Genomic DNA, 16,441 nt, shown 5'->3' with positions numbered 1-16,441 from the left:
CTCTCTTATTCAAGAATACTATACATTGGTTTTAATTCTGTTAACCCCAAATTTATGATCAAAATTCTTCTGAAATGTTTGGCTTATTTAATAGCCTGAGATGATGCTCAAATTTAGTGACGTGAATCACTTTTTTCCCCTAACACTGAAGAATTAAAAACCAAATATCACTTTGAGGAGGGGAGTATATTAAAGTGAATACGTTAGAGAAATTATAATGGGCATAAGAATTAAATAACGCACATTGTTTAATATCGATACTTGGCTGTGACAGCCTATACACACACATACTTCTGAGTACTGACACTGGGCAAAGTTTGTACAGCAGTGAGCCCAACAGGTGCGGTCTCTGCCCTGTTTGGGTTTTTGTACTTTCAGGTTAAACACCCTTTAGTCCAACTGAAAGATATTCTTGTACCAAAATTTAAAACGGAGACACGGAACTATGCAGTGCAATTCCACCTATGCAAAAAATATATGCATGAGCGTAAACCAGTGTAGAGAAAAGGGAACCTCCTACATTGTTGGTGGGAATGTAGTTTGGTGCAGCCACTATGGGGAACAGTATAGAGATTCCTTAAAAAACTAAAAATAGACTTAACATATGATCCAACAATCTCACTACTGGGCATATATCCTGAGGGAACCCTAATTCAAAAAGTTACATCCACCCCAATGTTCATAGCAGCACTATATACAATAGCCAAGACGTGGAAGCAACCTAAAAGTCCATCGAGAGATGACTGGGTAAAAAAGTTGTGGTCTGTTTATACAATGGAATACTACTTAGCCATAGAGAAAGCATAAAATAATGCCATTTGCAGCAACATGGATGGACCTGGAGATCATCATTCTAAGTGAAGTAAGCCAGAAAGAGAAAGAAAAATACCATATGAGATCGCTTATATGAGGAATCTAAAAAAAAAAGACACAACTGAACTTATCTACAAAACAGAAACAGACTCACAGACATAGAAAACAAACTTATAGCTACCAGGGGGGAAATGGGATGGGAAGGGATAAATTGGGAGTTCAAGATTTGCAGATACTAACTACTATATATAAAATAGATGAACAAGTTTCTACTGTACAGCACAGGGAACTATATTCAATATCTTATAGTACCCTATAACAAAAAAAAGAATACAAAAAGGAACATATGTATGTATATGTATGACTGAAACATTATGCTATACACCAGAAATTGATACAATATTGTAAACTGACTACACTCCAACTAAAAGAAAAAGTAAACCAGTACACATATGCACACACTTGTATGTGCTTTAAAGACATTCGAAAGACCAGAGGAATACTGTAGGATGAGGAGAGAAGGAAAACATTTTTATTTTCAATGTATATATCTCTGTATTCTGTGCTTTAACTTTACATTTTGTACATCTGTGTACAACTTATCATTTTAAAGAAATCTAGGCTTAAGAACCAAACAAGGAGTCAAGGTATATCTTTATAAACAAACGTGAAAAGGTATATTATTGAATAGAATGAAAAGCAATTTATAAGTGTATCAGGGAAGATTCCATCCTTGGAAAAAACAGATAAATAGAGGATAGATAGAGGGGAAATTGAGGGTATAAAACAAACTGCTATCAAAAGTTGTCGTCCCTCTGGGGATGTGCTGAAAGAGAAGGACTCTCATTTCCTCTGAGACACATTTCTGTGACATTTGACTGTTTTTTCGGTGAGCATGAATTGATAGAAAAATAATTTTTTAATAAGAAAAACATTGTGATATGCCTTATGCCAAGCAACTTCAGGAAATTCTTCATTTAAGTGATAAAAATAACTTAGAGAATATTAAAGCAAAGGAAAAAAGCATACGCGCGCACACACACACACACACACACACCACACACACACACACACACTTTTTTCCCTTTCCAGTAAAGGACTGTAAGCACAAACCTTCACCCAGTACTAGATTTTCCAAACCCTTGTAATTCTCTTTTGCCCTTTAAAGTCCTAAATCAGAGAGGCCTTCCTACAACAATCCAGGTTTGGCCCCTCTGTGGGGGAGTCACAGGGAAAGGCCTGGATGAGATGCTGTTCAGCAGTGCAAATTTAGATTCCTCAGTGCCACCTTTCCACAGCCACGCCACCAGGAAAGGATATTTGGTTTGTCCGAGGGGCAAATTCCTTTCTGTCCTTAACCCTTCAGCTTGACCTTGAGCCCCAAGCCTTTGCTATCAAATGGGCTCATTGAGATGCAGCAAGCTGATTCAGTTTTCGTTTTACTTTCGGGCACTCATTTGAAGGTTTTCATTTTGAATTGGCCCGAATCTGCGTCTCAGACCCACACACAGCCAGCGGCAAGCTCTCGCACGGTGGAGACGGTCTAGGCAGGCCTGTCTGTACTTTCACTTCCCACCCAGATTCCTGAGTACAAACCGATGGGCGATTGCGTCAGCTTCGCCAAGGCAGACCAATTAGACAATCCTGAAATCCCCTTGATGACACAGCACACATGAAAGCCTGTTTGTACCATATCACATGGCTAAATTTAGATGTAGTCTGGCTGTTTCACAGAAAAAGCTCTTGAAAACAGGCAAAGAGATCGATCCAAGGACACAAAAAACCCTGCCTGGGCTGGTTCATCTTCACTTACTTTGTAATGCAGACAGAGGAGGAGCTCATTCCAACCTCAGCCAGCTGCAAAGTAGTCCTTGTTTCTGTGAAGTTACTCTGGAGAAGGAAGTGCCTTCTAGGTGCTGGGAAGCTGGTGTCTGCCAAGCCCACACAAGATGTAATTGGCATCCTGAAAAACAAGGAGTCAGTTACCCAGCACCGAGTTACTGACAGTATCCTGTGCGTGCTGATAACAGGGCAGATAACGAGCACAGGAATAAAATCAGTTATCGCCAAAGGGAGACGAATCCATAGCCAAAGTATTAGTAATACCAAGGGCATCATTCACGTTATTCATTAAGTACTTGGAACACATGCATCATAGGCCTTTTAATCCATGTGAAAACTGGACTTTTAGGACATGCTGTGGCCTGTAAACTGTGGCATTGCCAATGTTTTTAGTCGTTGAAACCAGCAAGAGCAACATTATCCATCTGAGACTACTTGGTGTTTTGGAGGCTGTCATAGGTTCTCTTTTCCACGGAGAGATGCAACAAACTATCTGGGCATGTTAACCAGTGTTAACATGTGTTTTCTTTTAGAAGAGCTTATCTTCTCTAGAGTCTTTTGAAATCTTTTAATTTACAGAATAGAGTCTTTCCACTCCTTCCAAACTATGGGGCTAGAGAGCTACAATCTAAGATGGACTGAAAACTCTTCACGACAGCGCCTTGCAGCTCTTCACCCAGTGATGAGTTGATGGATAAAATCTCGAAGGGGTGAAGAGAAATACAGGTAAGGCTGAGGATAAAGGGGGCAGAGTGGAACACAGGATGGAAATCCAAACAGCTTTGGAAGACAAGGAAGTCCAAGTTGTTCCAAGAGATGACTGGTGACCAGAAATGTATACAAGAAAAAAACCAACAGCAGCAAAAAGAATCCCCCAGTGCTTTGCTGAGGGTGTCGGTTACTGAGGTCCTCTTTCCCGCCCATCATTCAGGAAGGCGCTGGAGCCAGCTGAATTCATGTGCACCGAAACAGAGATTTTGCATTCCAAATCCATAAATTCACTTCAAATTTAGTCTCAAAGCACTGAAGTGAATTACATAAATGGGGGGGGGGGGGGAAATGGAGTCCAAAGAGAAGAAAAAGAAATGAATTAAATAAGGAAGTAAAAAATAGTCATAGAGAAAATTATCATGAAAAATTGGATATAATTATATAGCTTTATGTGTGTGTTATTTTATGTTAATAATAATATTTATGTTGGTTAAACACGGCACTTTTTATCAATATCTCAATTTTCAATACATGACTCTTTTAAAGATCAGTTTATCCCGAAGTCCTGACTTTCAGACCTATCCCGTCTGCGTTGTTCAGATTTGTCTTGTCTACCCTGAAGTTTCTAACAATCAAACTTTCGGGTTCCATTCATAGGTCTGTTGCTTCAGCCATATCTCTAAAATGAGAAGAAACCAGGGAATGGGTGAAAACAATTTGAAAATGAATTTGCCAGTTTAAAATAAAAATGCCATAATTCAAAATACGAGATGAATCAAAGGGAGGCATTGCTCAGAAAGAAAACGCACACACACACACACACACACACTGAAAAGAAAACTGTATAATTAGGCAAGTTTGTTCACTTTCCAACAACAAATGACTCATTCATCAGTTCATATGCCACATATAGTACACAACTTGAATATAAAATGGTATTTACCTTTCAACAACAGCAACAAAAGCCCCTGAGGTCTCGCATTACCTCAGTTTTCCCTTAAGTTTCTCAACGTGCTAAACCAGTCTGTTGCTCATCAGAATAGCTGATCTGCAGCACGTGAATAGACGAGGAAAAGCAACCAATTATTTTTCTGCTTTGCACAAATGACAGCTACAGTCACTCTTCTCGCCCAAGGCACTTCCCCCTGTCCCTTTCACTGGGAGCTGATAGACAGACAGACAGACAGACAGACAAATAGTTCTAAAGAAATAATTATTCAAAAGCTTCCTGCAGAGCTGAGTATGGACCAAGTGTCGACTGAAATTTTAGAAGGAAGGTTCTAGAAGAATGTGGCAAATAATGACTCAACGGTTACTTCAGGAAGAGACCTGCTGCCTCATGTTTGGGGTCTGCTGGTTGGGTCTTATTCTGAGGGGAGAGGCTTGATGATAATTTAAGCTTTTTTTGTCAGAGCTCTTCCCATAGGAGTAGGGGAAGGACTTTGTGTCTCCGGATGGTCTCTGTGACCTCACACTCTCTGGCTTCTGGGTCAAAAATGTCTGGCTTTTATGTTATTAAAGTGCACAAAAGATGAATAAGTGAGGAGATTTCTCAGCTTCATATTTATGCACGAAGCAAAACCAGAACATGTCAATATTGCTCAATGCTATGTTGTGAGTATACTCGTATTTGTTACATTTCTTACTATACCTTTCCATATTTTTTAACTTTTAAAACAAAGACAAATAAATTCATAAAATAAGCTTCATATTTCTACAAAAAAATATTTTACTTCATGAGTCAATGAAATAAACATCCTAATGTTTTTTCATGAGGAAAAGTTTGCCACGAGTATTCCATTTCTAGAACTAAGGCAGAAGTTTCTTGTGTAGAGTAGCTGCCAAACATTTGCTGTTTGAGATCAGGAAATATTAAAGTGTATTTAAAAGTACATAAATAAAATCATACAGGAGGATTAAGAACTTAAATGAAAACTCTCAACCTGAAAAAATGAAAGAAATCTGGATTTTTAGTCTAAGTTCTGCTGCTAACTTACTATTTGAACTTGGCAAATGTCTTAGCTTCAGCTAGGTCTCAGTTTTCTAATTTTAAAAGTGGAGGTGAGGTGATAATGCCTTTTGAACTAACGCACTTGGGTTTTGTGAAGGAGGGATGTGTAAAACTGCTTTTGAAGAACAAAACACTATTTGAATGTTAGGTAGTCTTATGAAAAAAGAGAGTGCTTTCTTCTGATTTCTTTCTCTCACAAATGCCATTAGTAAAAATTGTGGTTAGAGTGAAACTGGCGTTAAAAGAACATTCGTGATCTATGCACTGCCAATTACAGTGTGGCTTCTGGGCATTTAATGAGTTTTATGTGATGGTCATGATCCACCTTGATACACAAAGAGATTCATTCTCTCAAGCCTTGATTGTAGAGTGACTTCCTCTTTCCATGGTGGAATTTTACTGGACCTGACATCCAGATGGAAAAAGGACAAATGTTCCAGAAGTGTTGGATAGATCCGCTCTAACTGTGATTTAAATGTGTGGTGATTAATGTCCCCGATGCACATACTATCTGATTTGTAGTCTTTTGAACTGAAGGTTGCCCTAACCACATTCCACTGGTTTCCCTCTTACGACAAACTCACTCATACTGTTGGGCAAAACCGTTGTTCAAGGGGCATTTTCCGTCACAGATGTGGCAGAGTATCCTCGTTCTCAGCCGAGAACAGCAGCCGGTTCTAACGTCCTGGGAAAATAGTCAACTTAGCCTGTGATTCATGTTGGAATCATGCATTGCTTTCTAGTAAGAGATTCCTTGGAGTTGTGTCTACAGTTTAATAGCAGATGACTTTTACAAGAACATTTTGCTGAACAAAAATTCCCTTTGTAACTTTTAGAAATTGAGTTTGCACAAGAGTGCCTGCATAGCACAGACATTACTGAAGAGTGGCCAAATCCAAGTGCAGTCCTCTCTCATAATTTTCCAACTCTTGAATAATACTATTTGAAACTGAGGTTGAGATGCCACTACTCTCAAATGTGGTTTTTTGTTCTGAGGTGATTTATTTTCCTCCCTGCAGTCTATCACATTTTACATCCTGGGAAGAGAACCACTGACCTCCACTCAGAGAACATTTTTAATGATCTGGGTAGTTCTTGAGATGCTTTATGTCTTATGACTAAGCAACAGACTTGAAAACACAGGCATTGTGGAGATTCCCAGAACTTCCCTTAAGCTGTTACGAAAGTCTCAGTTTTCTCGTGCTGTCCTTACACCTCAGTTTTCTCACCTGGAAAACTGGAGAACAGTGCTCATCAGCAGCACAGAGCTATCCTCTAGCTTTAGGTGGGGAATGTCTACCAGGAGAAAGTGCTACCAGAGAATTCATCAAAGTATTTGATTTTGTGGGGTCAAATATTTGTGTGGTTAGTCCTAGCATTTTGGCAGTTTTATTTAGGAGAAGGTATTTAAGAATGGGAAAATGTGTTCTTTAAAAATTTGTAGAGAAGAAAAGCAAGCCTTTCGGCTGTGTTGAGGTAACCAGTAACTCTGTCGGATGAGGGACCAACCTCCCTGTAGGAAATGGCTGACTCTGGAGACATGTCCACAGGGGCTTGCACCTCACATCACTAACACGGTTTCAGTAGCACATAGATACTTTTGGTGACCTTGGTACCTACAAAATTAAGGCTTGTGGAGGTTTGGGGCTGTGTCTTAGTAGATGGGAAACAGGATAGGAAATAGAATCAGGACCAAGTTTCCATTTTCCTGTGTCTCAGGCTTGTATGGGTATTTCATATCAGGGCTCCAGAAAGCATCTTTTGTAAACCTTGAAAAGAAAGCGTAAGTATTTCCTCAGACACATGTAGTGTGGTCCAGCTCCCTCGTGTCACCATGTCACCATGCAAGGTGGTTGAATTTCTATGGGATGATATACAACCTGGAGTCATTGTAGCTTGTCTCATATGAAATTCTGAAACACTGCTAAACGATCGATGTACAAGAGGCAGGCAAAGCAGACGTGAGAGGAGATCTGGTAGAAGTGAGGCGTGGATTCTTCCCTGACTCTCCTCCTTCATAAGGCTGAGTTAGGAGCCTTTCCTCTGGACGCCGCAGCCCCCTGCACTCCCCTCCGTCCTCTGTACTCACTGCCCTGCTCGGTAGACTTGTTTCCTTTACTAAACCGAGAGAATCTTACCATAAAGCCAGCACACAGTGGAGCGGCAACAACTAGAAGGTCTCCTTTTTCTTCCTTTGTCCTCCTCTCTTATTACTTTAATTCATTCATTCTTTTATCCAACAAATATTTTTGAGCACCTACTGTGTGCCAGCCACATGAATGTATTATCATATTTAATCTTTACAACTCCACCATCACTCCCCTGTTCAAGATAAGGGAATAAGAAGCGAGATCACTTGCTCCAGTTCAGAGAGGAGAAAAAAAAAAAAAAGGAGGAAACCAGGATTTAAAATTAGATCTCTCTGGCATCAAAGTCAGTGCTTTTTCTCTTCCATCAGGCTATTTCCCAGGCCTAAGTGGTTACATAAAAGGCAACGGAAATGGAAGTAATGCTTAAGGAAGAGTATGGATGGGTTCTTTATCTGAAAGGATCTGGGTGGTAATCCAGAGATACCGGACAAGGTGACTGACAAACACAAAATGACATATGTCACAGCACTTCCTAAAGTATTTTGCAAACTTGTAAATAACCAGCATCGCAGTCAGTTCTGTAAAGTGGAGACTAAATACGGCGTAAGGCTTTCAAGGAGACAACACGACAAGGCAGAGCCTGGGGAGGGGACTTCAGTCAGGGCTGGAAACCAGAACACAGTTTCGGGGAAAAGATTTCTAAGTAAAAAAGGCTGATCTCTCCAGCTGGGAGAGGAGAATTCAAGACTCAGAGGAACAGGTACCAATTAACATTTGGCAGGAAGGCAAAAAAAGCCTCAGGAAAATGCCAAGGATTTCATCAGGATCAACTTGTACAAGAATGTTAAGTTCAAGATCACCAGATGGCATTTTCTGAGGTACCTGGTATTATAAACAGAGATTTCCGATACAGGCATTTCCTCAGAGACAAAGGAAAAGTCACAGATTTTTATTTGAGGACTGACAAGTGGCACCGGAGGAGGCCACACACACGTGACCATGCCTTGAGGACATGGAGACATCCAGAGGTAAACCAGACAAGGAGGCGGATTCCCTTCTTCTGCCTGGATTTGTTTTCTTTGGTCTCCTTGAGGCTTACTGGTAATAGCCAAGCTCGAAAAAATAAACTTTTGGTATCTGTTTTAGGAAACACACTTTTCATGTTTCTTTCCAGAAACCATCCTTTTATGAGACTGGAAACGCTGCTATCATTTTGCCTATCAGAGGAGAGAAGATTAAGATTTTCTCTTGGCTAATGTACGGGATAAGCAGAAAGCTTTTGAAGCTCTTTGAGTCATTTGGAAGAAAGCACGAGGGAAATTTATTTTCATTCTTGTTCACAAGCAGGCAACATTTTTCAGGATGCTAAAAGTAGGGCATTTGTTGCTCTGCTGTATACACAAAAGTCTCCTGTATCTGTGTCCCTTCCCTACGCATTTCCTTTGCCGTCCGCCTCCCCAGCCTACCCCCTCAGCCTGCACCAGCCTGGAACATCTTCTTATATCTTCTTTGTTCCCTTTCTAGCTCCCACCGCTCTGCATTCTTCCATATGGCTCCATATGCTTCAAATAAAAGCCCATTGTCCATCTGACAAGTCACTTTTCTCTGTCTTTCATATTCCTCCTTATGAGTCACATCCCCTGGAAGTCCATCTTCCTTTCAGAGTGTCTTTCTTTCTGAACCACTTCCGATCCTGAAATGATGAAGAAAATCACAACAATACGTATTTTCCTGACTTCTTGTCACGTAAACATTCTCAGAAGACTTCCTCTCAGAGATTTTCCATCCTTTTCCTTTTATGATGTCTTTGGAGGGGCTGTAATATGTCCAAGGGGCAGGGAAGCTTCGGGATTTTGCTTTGTACACTTCCTAACATGCTTGTGAGGTTCTTGCAGGTCACTGAGGATATGAGTATGGTAGCCGTAGTAGAAAAAAGTGAGAAAACAGTAGACGTGCAAAAGCACATTTATGTATAAAAGGCATTGAAAAGTTCAAAGGAGCCGATCATATTTCAGAACACACATGCCGTGAGAAAGATCTAGAGGGAGCTGTCTTTCACTGAGAGGAGACAGACTCTGCTGTAGACAAGACCAATCTTCCACTGGCCAAGGCGGGGAGGGGAGGGGAGGGGAGGCAGAAATAAGACACATCTAGGTGTGAATCCCAGCTTCACCCCTTACTAACAGCTTAACCTCTCAAAGCCTCAGACTTGGCTTCTGTAAAATGGGAATAATAATCTAACTCGTGGCCTTGCTGTGAGGTTTAAGTGAGGTAGTGCCTGTGAGTTGTTCTTCGGGGCGACTGCTACAAGCTAAATGCTCAAGAAATGAGAACTGTGATTATTCGATGCCAAAGGGGCATCTAGAAAGCATGGAGATGTTTGGGGAGGCAGACGGCAGCACACAATCCAGCACAAAGTGGCCAGCATTGAACAGATGAGGGCATTTCTTCGTTCTCTGGGAGGACCTCCCCCCAGCCGAGAGGAACTTGGGAACAGCAGGTTACTGAGGGTGGCTCGGGCTCAGAACCTGAGGCAGGGAGCCGCAGGTGGGGACCAGGCCTTACAAACCAGAAGCTCATACATCAGAACAAGGAGTCGAGATCTTGGCTGGACAAACCTTGGGAATGCTTCAGGGCTGAGTTCCCCTCGAGCTCCTTAGGTCCCTCCTGCCTCAGACCAGGGCTGGTGTCAAGACTAGGGAGCCCAGGGGCCCGCTCAGCAGCACCTTTTCTTAAGAAGTCTCACAAAACTATGTCTTTTTCTCACATGGTAAAGAATTACCGTAAAATAAATCACTGAAACAGGGCAGTTTGACTTTTTTCCAAGACAGCTGTGCTCAAAAAGACTCTTCAGAAATACATTCTCAGGTTTCAATTTTCCGTTCTACCCAACAAATTCCAGAACTTTCTTTTGTCTTGTTAGCCTGAACAGCCGTTCTGCAAGTCCTCCCACTGGGTCCATGCTGCTTTTTCCCCTGGCCCCAGAGAGTTTAGGCTGCTCCCTTATATTATCTTCAGATTGAATTCATTAACATACTTTCTGATTCAGAAACACAAAGATGAAAAACTGATACATGTTGTTCCCTCAAGTGTAATTATTTTTATTAATCTGACAGAAAAGCATCATACTTTTAAAAGACATACTTAGTATACCAGGTTTGTAAGAGCTTAGCTTTGGTAACAAATAAATGAACACTAAATCCGATTTGTTTTTCTGATGCTGATATGTGTATAGGTAAATCAAAAGAATATTTCTTTGAACTATCACACCCTGGAAGATACACTGAATTATGGTAAATTAATACATTAATATGAGGTGTTTTAAAGAAGATTTCTTTTGTCATTTCGGTGTGTTAGATGACCACTTTCTAGAACTTAAAACAAATTTTCTTTTCTTGAGTGTTCTGAATCTTGCGATTCATCTTTGGTGGTGGTTATGGGTTTTTTATCATCCCCAAGGACTGTGTTCTACCAGACCCTCCCTGCACACCTGGTCACTCAATAACTACTGTGGACAGATCGACAAAACCCAAACTGAATAGCTACAATAATTTACCTTTTATTTTGTGCATACTTACTGGCAATATTTGGGGGAACTGTCAAGATGACTTTTCAAGCTAAAGGATAAATAGCTATAACCTGTCAACCAGGGAAACCCTGAAAAATCCAGGAAACAGGCAGGGGCTAGGTTAGGGCAGGGACGGAGGGAGAGATTATGCTGAGCAAAGAGGCTTGGGTGTCTCTACGCAAGGGTGCATGTTGGTTGGAGCAGAGGAGTTGTCGGCCACTCTACAGCTGTCCTCTGAAGCATGGAGTAGAAAGTTTGTTTTCAGGAAGTGGCTAGTGGAATTTCCCTACTACAGACAGATAATCTGTTAGGTGGGGCAAGTGGAGAGTTACTAATCGCCTCTGGGTTATGACAGAGAGGATCCACTAATCAGGCCATCCTTCTAAAGGGGGCACACTGTTGTGGGGGATTCATGTTCCTGGACAAGGCTGGAGGGAGTCCAGTGATACCTCCAAAAGAAACTTTAATCCTTAAAACCCCACAGCCCTGTGGTGCTGGAATGAATGGAGAAAGAAATGACTCAGAGTACAATTCAGAAACAGGTCAACAGCGTCTGTAATAATGGAAAGAGGAGAAGGCCTCTTCCAGTATATCTTTATCACCATCTGTATTTTATGTCTTTCCTTTTAATGCTTGGAGGTGAAGGTAAACGAATTTTAAACCCTTGTGTTAAAAAACCAAATTCAGTTGAGTAAGTTTGAAGATCTAATTGGCTTTATTAAACAATTCATGAATTGGGCAGCATGCCATCTAACAAATAGGAAGGTGGTCAGAGGAACTGTACAAAATGGAAGGTTCTTAAAGGCAGAAAGGCGGTGGGATATGGAAATGTTAAAAAAAAATTAGATTATTTCAGGCAAGGTCACCTTCCTTTGGGGGAAGGGAGGAGGTCTAGCACGCAGATCACTGCACTAGTGTTGATCAGGAAATTCCAGACCGGTTGGTTTAAAATTCCACTCCTGGGAGACTGAAACTGCAGCCAGGTTAGGTATCACGTTTCTGTTTGCTGACCTGGGGCTTAACACAGGTGACTCCATTTTGAGCCTGTTGTTCTTTTTTTTTTTTTTTTTTAACTTTGACATAGTCTGTTGAATGGGAAGTGAAGTAGGCTTTAAGTTCTTTTTCAATTCTGTGTATGCGGAGAAGGGGCTGCATCTGGAGAACTTGTTGCTGGTGCTCCAGGGTCCCCAGCGTCCATGGCACCAGCTTCTGGGCTCTCCAGGGCCTCTGCCTGTGGTATCAACAGCAGGAACCACACTTCTTGGGAGAACCCATGCGGAGGCTTCTCATTGGAAGAAAGGCCCCGCAGTATAGGCTGGGAGAGGTATTTAAAATACCGAAATGCTGAAGTCGACAGGACCAAATGAGGTACTTCCTCAGGGAGAGAAGAAAAATAAAATAGAAAAGAAAAATTCTCCTCTTCCAAATAAAACCGCAATTAAAAATGTTTCAGAGGCATCAAGTTTTCATTCCATTGCTCTTTTTCCCAGTCTGTTTTATTTGTACAAGGGGGGAAAATCCATCCATAGAAGAAACTTCACAGAGTAAAAAGATGTGTTAAGATCCATTACCTGAGCAATTCCACACAGGCACCTGAGTCTGCATTTGGAATCTATATGGCATGGAGCATGGAGATCTTTGAATATCGATCTCTAGTGCCTAAAGGTATCAGGTCCTCCAAAAATTTCCTCCCAGGTTAATCTTCTTGGTAGATCTTACTCTGCTTGTAGCACTGAATTTTCTCCTGATCTCTTCCCTCCCATGGAAATGAGAATTACCATCAAAGGGACAATTATCTTATTCGAGAGCAGAGACCTAAAATAAGTCTTGAGAAACCCATCTGTGTGGCTAGGAAATCTCCCAGAATCCTGATCTTGCTCTCTTTGGCTCTAAAGCTTCCCTCTTGGCATTTTCTAGGAAGGCTTCCTGACTGTTCCTTTTGACCCCAGTGAGGTCAAGCTAGTGTGTGTTTCAGTGAAACCTTGCACCTTCCCTACATCCCTCAATGTAACGTACTATTTCATGTTTTGCTCCTGAGTTTGCCTTTTCTCTTCTTCCTTCTTTCTTCCATTATCTCTGGTCCCTTAACCTGTATTCTTGATGCCCCAGGCTTCCCATCTCTCCCCTAAACACTCCCTCTCCATCCCATGCATCTCTCTGTGTAAGTGTAAATCATTAGCCAGTGACAATGAACCACTTAGGCCTTCTCCCCTCGTTTTCCCCATGAGACAACTGAACTGAAGAACATTGTAGGCTCTACTTTATAGAACCAGGAATCCCAAACCTACCTCCTTCAAAAATGTTAATACCAGGTAGAAGCAAAGAATGAGAAGAGAAAGGGTCATTCTCCCTTTCTCTGAGGGAGACAACAGTTATTTCCCCCTCACTGAGGAGATTAAATATATCTACTTTTTAAAAATCTCAAGCTATCTGAACATATGGCAAACTGATATTTTGCAAGATATATATGAGAACTCCTATATCCTCAAGGTTTATACCCTGGAGAAAATCCTCAGTGTCTTCCAAGCTAAACCAAAGAAAACAAAGTTTGATTTGCATCTGCTATTCTAATCTGTTCAATCAAGTTCATCTGTGTGATGTTATAAACACTGAGGGAGGGGCTTTCTAGTATCTCCCCTCTCTTTAGTGATGTAATCTATCTCATATGAACATAACACTTTTGCTTCAGTTATAACCCTTGATTTGAAACTTTCTATTCCTCGGATAGGATGGAAAAAATAATTGGGCAAATCTTGGCTGGTCTTATAAAAATTCACAGATGCTTCTTTGAATAAAACAGTTCATAATGGTTTAAAAGAGGCTTTCTATGCTAACTTTCATCTAACATATGAGGTGGGTGGTGGGGGAGGGAGGAAGTGAATCAATGGCTGAAATCAAGTTTTGATTCCAGCTTTAACCCCAGCCCCACCCACAAACACCATCTAAAGCGGGACCATTTGTCAGCACTTCAGTTATGAGCACTGTAATTAAGATTCCACAGTTCACTTCTGGGATCGAATGTTTGCTATTAATGGAAATAATTTATCTGGCATTTTCTCGGTGGAGACTCAGGAAGGTCCATTTGGACTCGAGACTCTGAACGCTGGTCTGAGTGCCATTCCGTGCCGCAGGGGGGAGAGCCTGCCCACAGCCCCCACTGAAAGGGACGCTGCAGATGTCACGCAGAACTCGGTGCAGTGAAAAACTTCAGCAAGTCAGGAAAGAAAGTGAAGAGGAATGTTTTCCCTCTGACATTTCTCTAACAACTGTGTCTAACCTGAAAATGTGGCTCCAATCCTTTTCAGAACTATTATTTTCTTTACAGCAAAGTTCTGAAAACTTGGTTTCTTTTGATTTCTACCCCCCTGGCAGGAAAATGACACATTTGGGGCCAAGGCATTAAAGCCTGATCTCTTGGGAGAAGGGGGAGGGCTATTGCTTTCCAGCCCACAAACAGTTGCAGGTGCAAAAAATGTGCACACGAAAAGGGAGGTCTGCTAGAGGCCCCTTTTAAACTGCGGCCTTTTAAGTTCAATAAATCTCTTTGCTCTTCCCTTTGTGCGCCGTGTGCTCCCCTCCCACACTCAAATGCACATCCCAGTCCTCAATGTGGCCTCCAGAAGGAATCTTCATGTTTGTTGTGAAGTTTTCCGTAATTACATAATCGGTGAAGTCTGTGAGTTCGTCTTGAGGTGGCTGAAAAATGCAAGCCTGGGGATTACAGTAATATAATTAGATGGCTTCCTGTAAGAGCCAAGTGATTTTTCCCTGGGCCAGACTGATTGGTTGCCCTTGGAGGTCCTCGTCTTGATCAGTGAATCACAGTTGGATGGATACTTCTACTGGCCAACCATCCCAAGGTGTTCCGCGGTGTTTGTTGGTGTCGTGGGTGAACTCTGCATATGCACTCTGCGTCGATTTGATTAAGAAAGCAGGAGCCACAAAACCAGAGGGCTGCGGTTTCTCGAATGCCTTTGTGTCTGTGTGGCAACAGAGCCAGCGCTTAGCTTGTCTGGGCCGTGGTACCTTGACTCATCCGGTGGTGTCTAGAAGCCTGGATTTCTTGCCTTCTGGGGTTTGAGGAGCAGGGGAAAAAAGAAGAAAGACCACAGCTGGATTTTAGGTGTATAATGGAATTTAGTACCTGATATGCATCATTTCTTGTGAATTTTTTCCAAGTCAGCTGGATGTTGACGAGTACATATTAAAAACAAAACAGAACCAGAAATAGCCTTTTATTTATTCACAGTGTTAATCTCTTAGAATCCGCTTTTCCAGTACCTATCAATCCTTTGAAATGATTACTCATGTACTCTTTAAATCCCACCTCCCTCTCTCTGGTTTTCGGTTGTGTGTGTGTGTTTGCTACTTTAGCTTTGACCAGACTCTAGGAATTGTTTAAAAGCACAGGCCAAGACAGGACAGCAGCTGATACATGGCTACCTTGTTATTTAGCTGGTTTCTATGGAAACATCAACTGTCTATCATTGGTCTCCAACCAAGAGAGTAGTTATGAAATATGAAACGATGACTATGAGGAAAATCTCTCCCTTTATTTTTGTTCTGTAATAAAGAACTAGACCCTCAGGGTCTATAATTGATAATTGATGCCAGAATTTAACATTTGATTTTAAAAAATGCAAATGGAAAGACAGGTAAGTCTCAAGTGGAAAGAGTGGACACCTAATTTTCAGGGGCATCAGGACAGGTTCCATTTACTGTATTCAGCAAGCACAAAATCTTCTCTGGAGCAGACGGTTCATCGGAGTTCTGATCCTCAAGTAAAAGTTTTCCGGAGTTCCCTCTTCCAGCATTTGCTCTGAGAGATGCTCTGGCCCTGCTCTCTGGATTTCTCATTTCTGCTACCATCCCACTGCTCATTCATTCTACCAGTTTGCTCTCAGAGTTATTCTAACTTCATAATTTTTATAGGGAAGCATACTCTCTCTCTTTTTCTGTGTTCTCCAAGAGAATAAATGGCATAAATCCATTTCTTAAGTATTTGAAAGAATCTTTTGGAAAGCCAACAGAGCCCTCTGCCTTTTTGAGAGGTGACTCCTTACAACACATCTTACTTTTTGAATAACAACTCTTCTTGATTTTGTCTTTGCCAAATTTGAACTCCAAAGAATAAAATGGTTAATGATGTCTATCTAAAGTATTTGTTCCTTTGCTTCATAAAATGAAAAATAATAAAAATTAAATTTGTTTGGAATTCTCCAAATTTTAATGATTTCAAAATGATTGCAATAGTCTTCCTATTAATCAAACATATAATAAAAGAAACACTTGACAAATCAAACAAGAAGTTCGGCATTCCTGGATTACGTTTAAGTGAAATGTGTTACTATAAATATGATCCAGGTTAAAAAGAGATATATTCATGCTTGTGAACAAAGACTAGTA

At 41.1% G+C, this 16,441-nt stretch overlaps 1 long non-coding RNA gene across 1 annotated transcript in view; it reads left to right on the top strand.

Moving 5' to 3' along the window:
* The first annotated feature begins 3,167 nt into the window (after window positions 1-3,167).
* Window positions 3,168-16,441, top strand: part of LOC140697685 (uncharacterized) — a 35,365-nt gene continuing 22,091 nt past the window's right edge. Inside the window, exon 1 of the long non-coding RNA XR_012074899.1 lies at window positions 3,168-3,381. This is a non-coding gene — a long non-coding RNA (uncharacterized lncRNA). The remainder of the gene's footprint in view (window positions 3,382-16,441) is intronic.

This window comes from Vicugna pacos, chromosome 8, assembly GCF_048564905.1.
Source record: "Vicugna pacos chromosome 8, VicPac4, whole genome shotgun sequence".
Lineage (NCBI taxonomy): Eukaryota > Metazoa > Chordata > Mammalia > Artiodactyla > Camelidae > Vicugna > Vicugna pacos.
Note: the sequence above shows the minus strand (reverse complement) of the source record. Positions and strands in the feature narration are given on the sequence as shown.